Here is an 11,979-nt window from a genome sequence, read left to right on the forward strand (position 1 = left end):
GGCGCACAGTACTACATAGAGCCATGACTACATGGAACTCTATTCCACATCAAGTAATTGACGCAAGCAGTAAAATTTGATTTTAAAAAAAACAGATTAAAAAAACACCTTATGGAACAGCGGGGACTGTGAAGCAACAAAAACATTGGCACAGAAACATGCACACACACACACAAACACACACACACACATATGGTAACATACGTACTATACATACACATGGATTTAGTACTGTAGATATGTGGTGATGGTGGAGTAGGGGCCTGAGGACACACAGTGTGTTGTGAAATCTGTGAAGGTATTGTAATGTTTTTGAAATTGTATAAACTGCCTTAGTTTTAGCTGGACTCCAGGAAGAGTAACTGCTGCTTTGGCAGCAGCTAATGGGGTTCCATAATAAATACAAATGCAAATACACCCGACGAGCTTCGGAGCCGGTGTACTAGGATTTGATACAACGAGCAAAGTGATCATGGTGTTTTTATGTGGCTGCAATGAAAGTGAAAGTGCAATGAAAGGGATCAGGGGTGTATTCATCCTGCCGATTCTGTTGAAAAACGTTTCTTTAATGGAAGCAAACGGATCATAACAGGGATAAACATATCTGAATTTGTCCAATAGAAACTCTTATTTGCAACTGTTGGACTAATGATTACACCCTAGATCAGCTAGATGCAGGCAGGGGTGTGCAAGGTCCTCCGCTCTCTCCACTGGCTTCCAGTTGAAGCTCGCATCCGCTACAAGACCATGGTGCTTGCCTACGGAGCTGTGAGGGGAACGGCACCTCAGTACCTCCAGGCTCTGATCAGGCCCTACACCCAAACAAGGGCACTGCGTTCATCCACCTCTGGCCTGCTCGCCTCCCTACCACTGAGGAAGTACAGTTCCCGCTCAGCCCAGTCAAAACTGTTCGCTGCTCTGGCCCCCCAATGGTGGAACAAACTCCCTCACGACGCCAGGACAGCGGAGTCAATCACCACCTTCTGGTGACACCTGAAACCCCACCTCTTTAAGGAATAACTAGGATAGGATAAGTAATCCTTCTCACCCCCCCCCCTTTAAGATTTAGATACACTATTGTAAAGTGACCGTTCCACTGGATGTCATAAGGTGAATGCACCAATTTGTAAGTCGCTCTGGATAAGAGCGTCTGCTAAATGACTTAAATGTAATGTAATGTAAATGTAAGGCGGTTTTGAATGTGTCACTCCCTGTCACATTGATTACTCAAAATTCTCTCGACCTGTGCACCTACGTTGTAAACTTTCATTCATAGGCTAGGTTGTAGCAACCTCATGATGGGTATGGGGAAAATGTGCATGTTATGTAGTAGCCTAAACCTATCAATGTTACATTGAGCTGGGTGAATGGAATATGAATGACTGTCATCCAATATGCTGTAATAGAAGTAAGGCCATGCTCATAAAAAACGGCACTGACCGCAACTGCTAGGCTACCAACATCTCTCGCAAACTCTGCAAAACTGTGTGTGTGTGTGTGCAGCTGCCGCTTTCCTGGCTGCACCTCTACAACCTCTGCCTGGCTGTCCTCCTCCATCCTAACCGATGAAGGAACCAATTGCTTTTCAGCTTCCATTAACCCTCTTTCTGTTCGACCTCCTGAATCTTTTACAGTCCCTGAATTATCCATGTTGATTTTTATGCTGCCAGTGTTATTCTGGTCGGTGTTATTATACTATTTCTGAATGGGTAGTGCTGTTGTCTGCTGATTGAGGGGACATTATTGATAGTGAGGGTGAACACAAAATACAGGGGGGACTTTCGGGATGTGACCCATTCAAAATGGATGAGCATTTGTGCCACTGTCATCCTCAATTTCACTCCCGGAATGTAGTTTATTCATCATCAACAAGCATTGTGTCATGGCATACATAATTCAATTACTGTACTGTATGAGGAAAAGTATGAAAATGTATGCACTCACTACTGTAAGTCACTCTGGATAAGAATGTCTACTAATTGCCTAAATGTACATGTAAAATGTATTTAGATTAATCTTCTCTACAGCAACTAAAACATGACAACTTTATTCTAGTATTTAGATCAGGGTATTTTGTTTTAAGCATCTTAATTTATCATTTTACTGCAGTTGGCTAAATCAGGGTCAAACAGTGTTTCTTGGTAGTATACACCTCACACACATTAAGCCATTGTTAATGGCTTAAACAAGAAGACACCTGTACCATGTCAGATGTGCAGTATAGTTGGAATGTGTTAAATGTTGAGTTTGCATCACCATATTTGACACTTTATATACATTAAATAACATTTGACACAGAAATACTGGATTTTCTGCAGCTTTTCAAAAATAATGTTTATTAATTATTAAAACATAGAATGCCCACTCAGATCACACCCTAACCAAACAAAACATACAAACATACAAAGCAAACTATGGTCATGGTGTGACACCAATCTGGTCAGAGTCGTTGTCAGCCCATGAGGAAACTAGCATGTCACGTTGAGACATTAACTTTGGAGTTCCTTAACGGAGTTGCTCCATCATATGGTGCTGTGTTTTTGTTTTCTTCGCAGTTGCAGTAAAACAAAAACAAAAAAACACATAGATCAAATCCATTACCTGGTTGCTGTTTTTTTTGTCTGCCTTTTTTCCCACATGGGTCTCCCTCTGTGTTTGCAGAGGTACTGGGTAATTTATCCCTCACCGGGTTCCTATTCCTCCAACCGGGTCACAACATAGCTCTCCCAGGGAGTTGTACCCCTGCTCCGTGGCCTTGTTGGCTTGGCTGAGTTTAGGGCTTCCCTTTGTGACAGGTGTGATGGTGTCAACCGTCACCACCATAGGGACGTGCCTGGGGGACCCATGCGCTTGGGGCGACAGAGGAGAGACAGGCCCTGGCAGGTCCCCTGACACACCCTTCCCCGGCCTCGGTCGCTTCTCCTGGTCTCAAAGGACTAGGTGGGGGGCGTGTGTGGAGTCCACAATTGTGCTGTCCTCAATGCTTGAGGAATACTGACTCCAATTCCGGTACCGGTCTCCATTCTTCAGGGGCCTTCGTGTGACCACGGTGACAGACCCCCGGAAGAAAACCCTGCGGCTGGAGATTTCCTCACTCCTGGACAAGGGTGTCATCCACAGGATTGAGACATCAGAACGGCTAGATGGGTTCTACTCCCCTTATTTTGTGGTCCCAAAAGGAGATGGAGGGTTTCTACCTATTCTAGACCTCCTCAACCTCAATGAGGTGCGGACACGGTCAGTGAGAACACTTGAAGGTACTGAGGTTCCACATGCTGACCCCAGCCCACGTGTTGCAGGCCGTGTCCAGGGACCAGTGGTTTGTGACGCTGGACCTGATGGATGCATTCTTCCATGTTCCTGTTCACCCAGCTCATTAGCAGGGAGGGCTTACGAATTCATGGTTCTTCCCTTCAGCCTCTCCTTGGCACCCCACACTCTCACAAAGTGCATGGACGCAGTCCTGGCACTTCTCACGTTCCGAAGGTTGTTGATTTTCAATTACCTGGACGATTGGCTAATTGTGCCACGATCTGGACCCAGGTCCTGTTAGACAGAGATGTGCTCCTGACCCACAACGGTGGGCTGGGCATTACTGTAAATATCAGGAGTCATCTAAAGCCCACCCAGAGGGTGGCCTTCATTGGCATGGAACTGGACTCAGTCCTCATGAGAGCACACCTGCCCACCAGAAGGGTTCAGGCGATCTTATCTTGCCTCGACTACTTTCGGCAGGGGCAGGTGGTATCCGCCTGTTCGGCTGTTTGGCTTGCTGCTGACGGCAGCCTCATTGTTGATTCCCCTGGGCCTGCTCCATCTCCAGCCTCTTCAATGGTGGTTCAACTCCCACCAGCTGCATGCAAAGCGTCACCATCACCGCTAGCTGCAGGTGACTTCACAGTGCCTCAGGGCATTGTTGAGGTGGAGCTGTCACTCTTTTCTCTCAGATGGGGTAGAGATGTTGAGGATGTGCCGCCGAGAGCTGGTCAGCACAGACATCTCCCAGATTGGCTGGGGGGGGGGGGTGTGACCAAGGGCAGGTTGGCCAGCGGCTGTTGGCAACACCTTGGAGCGGCAGGCACATCAATACACTATTTCTCCGAGCTGTACTGCTGGCACTGCAGTCTTTCCTTCCACATCTGAAGGGAAGATATGTCCTGGTGAGAACGGACAACACCACAGTGGTGGCTTACATCAACCATCAGGGTGGACTGAGGTCCCACTGCCTCAGGGGAGCTCCTTCTCTGGGCTGAGGGACATCTAGCGTCTCTATGCGCAGCACACATACCTGGCATCCTAAATGTGGCAGTGAATATGCTCTTGAAGGAGGGCCCGCCACCTTGGGACTGGAGCCTACATCCCCAGGTGGTGCAGCACCTGTGGGACAAGTTTGGGAGGGTGCAGGTGGACCTGTTTGCCTCCCTGGACAATGCACACTGCCCCCTGTGGTACTCCATGTCGGAGCCACGAGGGCCTCTGGGCTTGGATGCTCTGGCTCACGATTGACTAAGGCTGGAGCTTATGCATTCCCCCCTTTTCCCCTGAACCAGGCTGTGCTGGACAGGACCAGGATGGGAGAGAATCATCTGCTTCTGGTGGCCCCATACTGGCCTTCATCAACCCTGGTTCAGCCTTCTCCTGTCCCTGTTGTCTGGGACACCTTGGCAACTTCCCCTGAGACCGGACCTGCTGTCTCAGGTCAGGGAAACTCTGTGGTATCTGAGGCTGCACCGCCTCAGTCTGTGAGCTTGGACACTGAACGGCACCAATGGTTCAGGTCAAGACTACAGGAGGGTGTAAAGAACATCATGCAGAGTGCAAGGGCGCTGGTTACAACCACGACATACCAGTTGCGCTGGTGGTTGTTCTGCTTTTGGTGCACTGGTATTGAGGTTGAGCCCGAGTCATGTGGGGTGCAGTATGTCCTCCAATGCCTGCAGTCTTGCTTGGATGAGGGCTTGGCAGCCTCTACACTGAGAGGGTATTTGTCCGCTTTATCTGCTTGCCATGCAGGGTGGATGAACAGGCCAGTGGGGCGCCATCCCTTGGTCTCCAGGTTTATGAAGGGCGTTCATCGCCTGAGTCCAGCTAGGACCCACTCAATGGCGAGCTGGGATCTGGATGTGGTCTTGGCAGCTTTGGCAAAGCCGCCTTTCAAACAGTTGGAGTCTGCCTTCCTGAAACACCTCTCTATGAAGGTGGTCCCTGTGAGGGCACTGGCTGTGAGGGCACTGGGCCCTGGCTGTGAGGGCACTGGCTGCCTATGTGGAGCGGACACGGTCAGTGAAAACAACAGACCAGCTCTTTGTCTCACTGGATCGTGGAAACGATTACGACGACATACCTTCTGGCTTGCAGTTCAGTCCTGGGATCTGTGGTGGCACATTCAACACAAGGTGTGGCTGCATCCTGGGATCTACTGAGAGGAGTGCCCCTCGCTGATATCTGTGCTGCGGCCAGCTGGCGCTTCCTCTTGTACCCTTGCTAGGTACTATTGGTTAAATGTGGTAACTCCCTCTGCGGTTGATTCAGCGGTCCTGGGCGTTGCCTCCCCTTCCGGGGGCTGTGCCGGGACCCCCCTTCCACATCCCTGCATCTCGGTCCCGCGCTGGGACTTTGCCGCTGGCTGGCCAGATCCCTCTAGCACCTACTAATCTGGTACAGGTATACCAATATATTGGAGTAATCCTATATACAGAAACATAGCGAAGGTTACGTATGTAACTATGGTTATGTGAGCTGTATGGATCAAGCCAATCCTCTACGGTGCTAGAGGCGCCTCAAAAATTATGTAGAGAATGTGTTGCTGCCATGGGGTTTGTATATAGGGGTGGACCCCAGCCGTGACACAGGTGTACATGGGAGTTAATCTGTAAATCCTCACCTCAGATGTATCCCTCCGCCGTGGAGTGATACCAATATATTGGAGTGATCCATATACAGTGCCTTGGGAAAGTATTCGGCTCCCTTGAACTTTGCGACCTTTTGCCACATTTCAGGCTTCAAACATAAAGATATAAAACTGTATTTTTTGTGAAGAATCAACAACAAGTGGGACACAATCATGCACTGGAACGACATTTATTGGATATTTCAAACTTTTTTAACAAATCAAAAACTGAAAAATTGGCTGTGCAAAATTATTCAGCCCCTTTACTTTCAGTGTAGCAAACTCTCTCCAGAAGTTCAGTGAGGATCTCTGAATGATCCAATGTTGACCTAAATGACTAATGATGATAAATACAATCCACCTGTGTGTAATCAAGTCTCCGTATAAATGCACCTGCACTGTGATAGACTCAGAGGTCCGTTAAAAGCGCAGAGAGCATCATGAAGAACAAAGAACACACCAGGCAGGTCCGAGATACTGTTGTGAAGAAGTTTAAAGCCGGATTTGGATACAAAAAGATTTCCCAAGCTTTAAACATCCCAAGGAGCACTGTGCAAGCGATAATATTGAAATGGAAGGAGTATCAGACCACTGCAAATCTACCAAGACCTGGCCGTCCCTCTAAACTTTCAGCTCATACAAGGAGAAGACTGATCAGAGATGCAGCCAAGAGGCCCATGATCACTCTGGATGAACTGCAGAGATCTACAGCTGAGGTGGGAGACTCTGTCCATAGGACAACAATCAGTCGTATATTGCACAAATCTGGCCTTTATGGAAGAGTGGCAAGAAGAAAGTAATTTCTTATAGATATCCATAAAAAGTGTCGTTTAAAGTTTGCCACAAGCCACCTGGGAGACACACCAAACATGTGGAAGAAGGTGCTCTCTTTGGCAACAATGCAAAACGTTATGTTTGGCGTAAAAGCAACACAGCTCATCACCCTGAACACACCATCCCCACTGTCAAACATGGTGGTGGCAGCATCATGGTTTGGGCCTGCTTTTCCTCAGCAGGGACAGGGAAGATGGTTAAAATTGATGGGAAGATGGATGGAGCCAAATACAGGACCATTCTGGAAGAGAACCTGATGGAGTCTGCAAAAGACCTGAGACTGGGACGGAGATTTGTCTTCCAACAAGACAATGATCCAAAACATAAAGCAAAATCTACAATGGAATGGTTCAAAAATAAACATATCCAGGTGTTAGAATGGCCAAGTCAAAGTCCAGACCAGAATCCAATCGAGAATCTGTGGAAAGAACTGAAAACTGCTGTTCACAAATGCTCTCCATCCAACCTCACTGAGCTCGAGCTGTTTTGCAAGGAGGAATGGGAAAACATTTCAGTCTCTCGATGTGCAAAACTGATAGAGACATACCGCAAGTGACTTACAGCTGTAATCGCAGCAAAAGGTGGCGCTACAAAGTATTAACTTAAGGGGGCTGAATAATTTTGCACGCCCGATTTGTCTGTTTTTGATTTGTTAAAAAAGTTTGAAATATCCAATAAATGTCGTTCCACATCATGATTGTGTCCCACTTGTTGTTGATTCGTCACAAAAAAATACAGTTTTATATCTTTATGTTTGAAGCCTGAAATGTGGCAAAAGGTCGCAAAGTTCAAGGGGGCCGAATACTTTCGCAAGGCACTCTAGCTCACATAACCGGGGTTACTTACAAAACCTTGACTGGAATAAAGTTTGACAAGAAACGCTGTTTTCTATAAAATGTGTAGACATTTCCGAGACTACTATAGAAGGCTAATTTGTTAGAGATGTATATGAGGATTGGAAGCACCTTTGCGATGCATGTTTCAAGCACCTGGCCAGGCTAGAAAACCTTGGAAGGCAGGCATGATATTATGTATAATAATTTCATTATTTTCATGCCTGAATTCCAATACAGTAGCATTTGTTCATTCAAAGTGAGCTATTCATTTCACACATGCTATCCAGTTCTGTATATAGACATATCGTGTTCACTGATAAAAGTAGGCCTACTGTATATCAACGGAAAGCATATTCCAGTGTCGAGTTGGTGTCTGGTCGATGCTTTGACCATGGTCCTGAATCGACCTGTTGTGCCTGTACTGTACTGTAGATCACTGCTTTAAGTAGGGGGCGTCGATCTGATATGATAATGTTGATTATTTCATGAGGTTGGACTGTCAGACTGAACACTTCATCCATTAGCCTAGTAGTTGGAGCGTTGGACTAGTAACAGGAAGGTTGCAAGTTCAAATCCCCAAGCTGACAATGTACAAATCTGTCGTTCTGCCCCTGAACAGGCATTTAACCCACTGTTCATAGGCCATCATTGAAAATAAGAATTTGTTCTTAACTGACTTGCCTAGTTAATTAAAGGTAAAATAAAAAATAAATAGTCTTATATTGTGACAGTATCATTTTTCCAATTGTATCACTGCACTTGCCTGCTGCTGTAGATTCTCTCTCACTCTTTCTCTCTTTTCTCATGTCCAGCCACACATACATTTCTGCCTGTGACACTGCTTATACCTATAGTAATGTAAAGCCATATGAAATACTGATGATCCATGAGAATTAGGTATGCCACAAGGATACTCTATCTGCTCTAGTTTTTTACTCCACCTCTCCTCAGTACATTCAGACAAATATCAAACGTAAGAGATGGGGATTGCGTTCCCCAAGTGCCCTGAGCGTTTTGGTCTGGGTCTTGGGTTGTGGACATGCCTCCTTCTGATTGGACAATCCCTTGGTAATGGTGTCATGCTTTATTAGCTCAAAGCAGCAGAGATTTGCATACTATTAAAGCCATTGGGGTTTTAGGATGGGTGTCTGTACAGCACTTTGAGATATCAGCTGATATAAGAAGGGCTTTATAAATACATTTGATTTGATTTGTTAAATTTCCTCCAATTAAAATAGGCCACTACAATGAAGGTGAGTAGACCACCACTACAATTTTAAACAAATATTTATGAAAAAACTACAATGAAGGTGAGTAGACCACCAGTACAATTTTAAACAAATATATATATATATATTTTTTTTAATCTAATCAAATTACACAACAATAACGAGGCTATATACAGGGGGTACCAGTACGTGTGGGAGTACAGGTTAGTCAAGGTAATTTGTGAAGTTACTATACATCGATAATAAACAGCGAGTAGCAGCAGCAGTGTAAAAACAGAGGGGGGTCAATGTAAATAGTCAGTGTGGCCATTTATTTGATTTTTCAGCAGTCTTATGGCTTGGGGCTAGAAGCTGTTACGGAGCCTTTTGGTCATAGACTTAGCATTCCAGTACCGCTTGCCATGCAGTAGCAGAGAGTCTCTATGACTCTATGACAGTCTATGATTTGTGAGTAGAGTCTTTTTTGGGGGCCTTTCTCTGCCTAGTATACAGGTCCTGGATGTCAGGAAGCTTGGCCCCAGTGAAGTCCTGGGCCGTACGCACTACCCTCTGTAGAGCCTTACAGTCAGATGCCGAGCAGTTTCCATACCAGGTGCTGATGCAACCGGTCAGAATGCTCTCGATGGTGCATCTGTAGAACCTTTTGAGGATCTGGGGACTCATGCCAAATCTTTTCAGAATCCTCTTCACAACTGTCTTGGTGTGTTTGGACCATGATAGTTCGTTGGTGATGTGGACACCAAGGAACTTGAAACTCTCGACCCGCTCCACTACAGCCCCATCGATGTTAATGGGGGCCTGTTTGGCCCTCCTTTCCTTATAGTTCACGATCAGATCCTTTGTCTTGCTCACATTGAGGGAGATGTTGCTTTAAGAAGTTAAGAAGAAAAATGTGTTAAGATTGTACTTGTGTGGCTGGATAATAGAATATAGCAGCCATGCCGGGTAAAGATCCTAATAAGCCGAAGGGAAAGACTTCTTCCTATGCGTTCTTTGTTGCGACGTGCCGGAAAGAACACAAGAAAAAACACTCAGGAACTTCAGTGAACTTTTCCGAGTTCTCAAAGAAATGCTCAGAGAGGTGGAGGACCATGTCTGCAAATTAGAAGGGGAAGTTTGAGGACATGGCCAAGGGTGACAAAGTCCATTATGACAAGGACATGAAGGGTTATGTGCCCCCTAAGGGATCTAAGGCAGCAGGAAAGAGAAAGAAGGACCCCAATGCCCCCAAAAGGCCACATTCTGCATTTTTTGTGTTCTGTGCTGAACACCGTGGAAGAATCAAGGCTGATAACCCAGGCATGGGCATTGGCGACATCGCCAAGCAGCTGGGTCTGCTGTGGGGCAAGTTCTTTTCCGCCCTATATTGATATTGTTTCCACTGCCGTTTTTAAGAAATACAAGAAAATGTGTAGACGTTTGCGACCCATTTTTAACGTGGAGTTTCAGTGTAGAATGATTTCTTTTTATAATAAAATGTTGTTTTGTATATTAAAAAAAAGAAGAAGAAAAAAATAAAATGTGTTAAGTAAAGAATAGATAAGTTTTAAAAAATTGAAAATAAAAGTAACAAATAATTAAACAGCAGCAGTAAAATAACAATAGCGAGGCTGTATACAGGGGGTAACAGTACAGACTCAATGTGCGTCTGCACCGGTTAGTCAAGGTAATATGTACATGTAGGTAGAATTAAGGTGACCATACATAAATAACAATGCCAGGTCTCTGACCTCTTCCCTATAGGCTGGCTCATTGTTGTTGGTGATCAGATCTACCACTGTTTTGTCGTTAGCAAACTTAATGATTGTGTTGGAGTCGTGCTTGGCCACACAGTTTTGGGTGAACAGGGAGTACAGCAGGGGACACCCCTGAGGGCCCCAGTGTTGAGGATCAGCGTGGCAGATGTGTTGTTGCCTACCCTTACCACCTGGGGGGCGGCCTGTCAGGAAGTCCAGGATCCAGTTGCAGTGGGAGGTGTTTAGTCCCAGAGTCCTTAGCTTAGTAATGAGCTTTGTTGGCACTATGGTGTTGAATGCTAAGCTGTAGTCAATGAACAGCATTCTCACATAGGTGTTCCTTTTGTCCAGGTGTGAAAGGGCAGTGTGGAGTGCGATTGAGATTGTGTCATCTGTGGATCTGTTGGGGCGGTATGCGAATTGGAGTGAGTTCATAAATTCCGGCATGAGGGTGTTGATGTGAGCCATGACCAGCCTTTCAAATCATTTCATGGCTACTGACGTGAGTGCTACGGGACGGTAATCATTTAGGTAGGTTACCTTCACTTTCTTGGGTACAGGGACAATGGTGGACAGTTCTAAACATGTAGGTATTACAGACTCGGTCAGGGAGAGGTTGAAAATGTCAGTGAAGACACTTTCCAGTAGGTCTGCGCATGCTTTGAGGACACGTCCTGGTAATCCGTCTGGCCCAGCGGTTTTGTGAATGTTGACCCATTCAAAAGGTCATTCTCACATCGGCTACAGCGAGCGTGATCAGACATTAGTCCGGAACAGCTGGTGCTCTCATGCATGCTTCAGTGTCGCTTGCCTCGACGCGAGCATAAAAGGCATTTAGATAGTCTGGTAGGCTCACGTCACTGGGCAGCTCGCGGTTTGGTTTCCCTTTGTAGTCCATAATATCTTTCAAGCCCTGCCACATCCATCGAGCATCAGAGCCAGTGCAGTAGGATTCAATCTTAGTCCTGTATTGACACTTTGCCTGTTTGATGGTTCATCTGAGGGTACAGCGAGATTTCTTATAAGCGTCCGGTGTCCCGCTCCTTGAAAGCGGCAGCACCTAGCTCGGTGCAGATGTTGCCTGTAGTCAATGGCTTCTGGAAGGGAAATGTGCATACGGTCACTGTGGGGTTGATGTTGTTGATGCCCTTATTGATGAAGCCGGTGACTGAGGTGGTATACTGATCATTACCCTTGGATGAATCCCGGAACATATTTCAGTCTGTGCTAGCAAAACAGACCTTTGGCGTAGCCTCCGCTGTCACTCCCTGACCTTAGAGAACCGTTTTATTTCTCTATTTGGTTAGGTCAAGGTGTGATTTGGGGTGGGCATTCTATGTTCTCTATTTCTTTGTGTTTGGCCGAGTGTGGTTCCCAATCAGAGGCAGCTGTCTTTCATTGTCTCTGATTGGAGATCATACTTAGGCAGCCCTTTGCCCTCCTTCTGTGTGGGA

At 46.1% G+C, this 11,979-nt stretch overlaps 1 pseudogene; it reads left to right on the forward strand.

The window, feature by feature from the left end:
* Positions 1–9,694: 9,694 nt before the first annotated feature.
* LOC124000224 lies at positions 9,695–10,292 on the forward strand (annotated as a pseudogene).
* The last annotated feature ends 1,687 nt before the right edge of the window (positions 10,293–11,979 follow it).

This window comes from Oncorhynchus gorbuscha, linkage group LG16, assembly GCF_021184085.1.
Source record: "Oncorhynchus gorbuscha isolate QuinsamMale2020 ecotype Even-year linkage group LG16, OgorEven_v1.0, whole genome shotgun sequence".
NCBI lineage: Eukaryota > Metazoa > Chordata > Actinopteri > Salmoniformes > Salmonidae > Oncorhynchus > Oncorhynchus gorbuscha.